Source organism: Prionailurus viverrinus, chromosome B2 (assembly GCF_022837055.1).
Source record: "Prionailurus viverrinus isolate Anna chromosome B2, UM_Priviv_1.0, whole genome shotgun sequence".
In the NCBI taxonomy this organism is placed as follows: Eukaryota; Metazoa; Chordata; class Mammalia; order Carnivora; family Felidae; genus Prionailurus; species Prionailurus viverrinus.
This window is the reverse complement of record NC_062565.1, coordinates 94,531,063-94,535,075: the sequence shown is the minus strand read 5'-3', so window position 1 is coordinate 94,535,075 and position 4,013 is coordinate 94,531,063. Positions and strand designations below refer to the sequence as shown.

At 40.1% G+C, this 4,013-nt stretch overlaps 1 non-coding gene across 1 annotated transcript; it reads left to right on the top strand.

Annotated features, from left to right (window-relative positions):
- Positions 1-1,538: 1,538 nt before the first annotated feature.
- LOC125166864 (U6 spliceosomal RNA) lies at positions 1,539-1,650 on the top strand. The gene has a single exon (XR_007152573.1). It is a non-coding gene; the product is annotated as a U6 spliceosomal RNA (small nuclear RNA).
- Positions 1,651-4,013: the final 2,363 nt, after the last annotated feature.

The following is a 4,013-nucleotide window of genomic DNA, read 5'->3' as shown; positions in this document are numbered from 1 at the left end:
GTTTGCTCAAGGCTGCACATAACTATGCAGTCATGCTTCTAACTAGTCAGTTCAGCTCTAAAGTCTGTACGTGACCACCATGCTGTGTTGCTGTAATCTACTCAAAGAGAAAGTAGCTCAAATGAAACAAGCTATAGAAAGTGTATGGTATGGGGTATCCCTCAGTAATGGTAAGAGGCATATCTCAGTAATATAGAGAAGCTTCAGATAGACTGGAGATGATAAATGGATACCTTCAAAGAGCAAGATGGCCACACCTCATTTATCCACCTCTCTCTCTCACAGTCTTAAGTCTGTTGTCTTGCTATATCTGCTTTACCTGCCAGCTTTTTCTCTGTGGTGCATGTAGATAAATGTGGTTACCTCCACCCAAACTCTACACTAGAATTCAAGAATTCTCCACTATCTAAGCTTTGCTTCTGGGCTTGTGTCTGGTCCAGTCATCTAAAAAGAAGATGGAAGATATGAATGTCAGGGAGGATGCAGTTATTAGAGAAAGTGCTGTAATAGGGAGGAAACAAACAAACAAAAATCTACAGAGGGGCATGTTCGGCTTTTCAGGGCAGCAATCTTTCCATAAGGCCCCACTGCTTACGTGTTGTGGACAGTGGTATTACTCTTTCTCAAGTAGTCCCATTTCTGTCCCTCAGAACTCTTTCTATAGAAGGATTATACATGCCTGCCCTCGTGAACTTAGGGTCATGTGAGTTGCTTTGGCCAATGAAATGTTAGTAGGAGTGCCATGTGTCACTCCTGAGGAGGAGATTTAAGAACCAGCCTGTGGTTCTCCATGAGTCTCCTTCCTCTGTCATTCTGCTTGATTGGTGAAGTCCTAGACAGAAGGAGTAAAGACGCAGTGGGGCAGAGCTGCATGTACCCATGATCGGCAAGTAAGCTTCAGGAAGAAATGAACTTTTACTATTGTAAGCCACTGAGAGTTTAGAGCAGTTTTCTTTCATAGTTTATCCTGACTGAAATTAATATCTCAGCCTACATCATAAAAATCATACAAACAGCAGGCAGAAATGGGAAAAATACACTCTTATTTGATAACCCCACTGTTATCAGTATAGCTGTTAACCCCACTGTTAACAGTATAGCTGTTAGTGAACACATAGTCCAATTACACCACATTGGAATATCCCAAGGCCTAGTCTTAGGCAAAATGATGAAGCTGGCAGAATGGTTTAGTTCCTGTTAGTCCTTCTTCCCCAACCACTGTGTTCCCTTTGTACAGAGACCTCCAGCATTTTAGAGGACACATCCAGACTTCTAGGCCTCTGGGTCTCACCTTACCTTGCTTCCAGAATACCATCTCATGTTCATCTCTCTACCTTTACCCTCATATATACTGTCTAAATTCAGCCTCAGATTCAAGATATTATAAGAGTATTAGGGTTCTCCAGAGGCACAGAACCAAAAGGATAGATATAGAAGTTTATTGTAGGAGCTGGCCCATGTGGTTATGGAAGCCTAGAAGTCACAATCTGCCATCTGCAAGCTGGAGAGCTAGGAAAGCCAGTGGTAGAATTCGGTTCATGCTCACTTTGGCAGCACATATACTAAAATTGGAACGATACAGAGAAGATTAGCATAGCATAGCCCCCGTGCAAGGATGACATGCAAATTTGTGAAGCTTCCACGTTTTTATAAAAACCCTCAAGAAAGTAGGAATAGAAGGAACATACCTTGAGATCATAAAAGCCATATATGAAAGACCCCATGCTAATATCATCCTCAACGGGGAAAAACTGAGAGCTTTCTCCCTGAGGTCAAGAACAAGACAGGGATGTCCACTCTCTCCACTGTTATTCAACATCGTATTGGAAGTCTTAGCCTCTGCAGTCAGACAACACAAAGAAATAAAAGGCATCCAACTTGGCCAGGAGGAAGTCAGACTTTCACTCTTCGCAGATGACATGATACTCTATATGGAAAACCCAAAAGATTCCACCAAAATACTGCTAGAACTGATTCATGAATTCTGCAAAGTTGCAGGATATAAAATAAATGCACTGAAATCGGTTTCATTCCTATACACCAACAATGAAGCGACAGAAAGAGAAATCAAGAAATTGATCCCATTTAAAGTTGCACCAAAACCCATAAAATACCTAGGTATAAATCTAACCAAAGAGGTGAAAAATCTATACACTGAAAACTATAGAAAGCCTATGAAAGAAATTGAAGAAGACACACACAAAAAAAGGAAAAATATTCCATGCTTCTGGATAGGAAGAACAAATATTGTTAAAATGTCGATACTACCCAAAGCAATCTACATATTCAGTGCAATTCCTATCAAAATAACACCATCATTCTTCACAGAGCTAGAACAAACAATCCTAAAATTTGTATGGAACCAGAAAAGACCTCGAATGGCCCAAGCAATCTTGGAAAAGAAAACCAAAGCAGGAGGCATCACAATCCCAGACTTCAAGCTATACTACAAAGCTGTAATCATCAAGACATTGTGGTACTGGCACAAGAACAGACACTCAGATCAATGGAACAGAACAGAGAACCCAGAAGTGGACCCACAAATGTATGGCCAACTAATCTTTGACAAAGCAGGAAAGAATATCCAATGGAATGAAGACAGTCTCTTCAGCAAGTGGTGCTGGGAAAACTGGACAGTGACATGCAGAAGAATGAACTTGGACCACTTTCTTACACCATACACATAAATAAACTCAAAATGGATGAAAGACCTCCATGTGAGACAGGAAGCCATCGATATCCTCGAGGAGAAAGCAGGCAAAAACCTCTTTGATCCTGCCCGCAGCAACTTCTTACTCAACATGTCTCTGGAGAGAAGGGAAACAAAAGCAAAAATGAACTATTGGGCCCTCAGCAAAGTAAAAATCTTATGCACAGTGAAAGAAACAATCATCAAAACTAAAAGTCAATTGACAGAATGGGAGAAGATATTTTCAAACTACATATCACATAAAGGGCTGGTATCCAAAATCTATCAAGAACTTATCCGACTTAACACCCAACAAATAAATAATCCAGTGAAGAAATGGGCAAAAGACATGAATGGACACTTCTCCAAAGAAGACATCCAGATGGCCAACCGACACGTGAAAAAATTCTCAACATCACTTATCATCAGAGAAATATAAATCAAAACCACAATGAGAAACCACCTCACACCAGTGAGAATGGCTAAAATTAACAAGTCAGGCAATGACAGATGTTGATGAGGATGCAGGGAAAGAGGAAACTTTTTGCACTGCTGGTGGAAACTTGTGCAGCCACTCTGGAAAACAGTATGGAGGTTCCTCAAAAAATTAAAAATGGAACCACCCTATGACTCAGCAATTGCACTACTAGGCATTTATCCACGGGATACAGATGTGCTGTTTCGAAGGGACACATGTACCTCAATGTTTGTAGCAGCACTATCAACAATAGCCAAAGTATGGAAAGAGCCCAAATGTCCATCGATGGATGAATGGATAAAGAAGATGTGGTATATGTATACAATGGAGTATTAGTTGGCAATCAAAAAGAATGAAATCTTGCCATTTGCAACTACGTGGATAGAACTGGGAGGGTATTATGCTAAGTGCAATTAGAGAAAGACAAAAATCATATGACTTCACTCATATGAGGATTTTAAGAGACAAAACAGATGAACATAAGAGAAGGGAAACAAAAATAATATAAAAACAGGGAGGGGGACAAAACAGAAGAGACTCATAAATATAGAGAACAAAATGAGGGTTATGGGAGGGGTTGTGGAAGGGGGGATGGGCTAAATGTGTAAGAGGCACTAAGGAATCTCCTCCTTAAATCATAGTTGCACTATATACTAACTAATTTGGATGTAAATTTAAAAAATAAAATAAAAGTGTTTTCTTTAAAAAAAAAACTCAGTTCAAGGACAAAGTCCTGAAAGCCAGGGATTCTGATGTCCAAGGGCAGGAAAATATGGATGTCTCAGCTCAAGAAGAGAGAGAGAATTCACCCTTCCTTCACCTTTTTTTTCCATTTGGGTCCTCAGT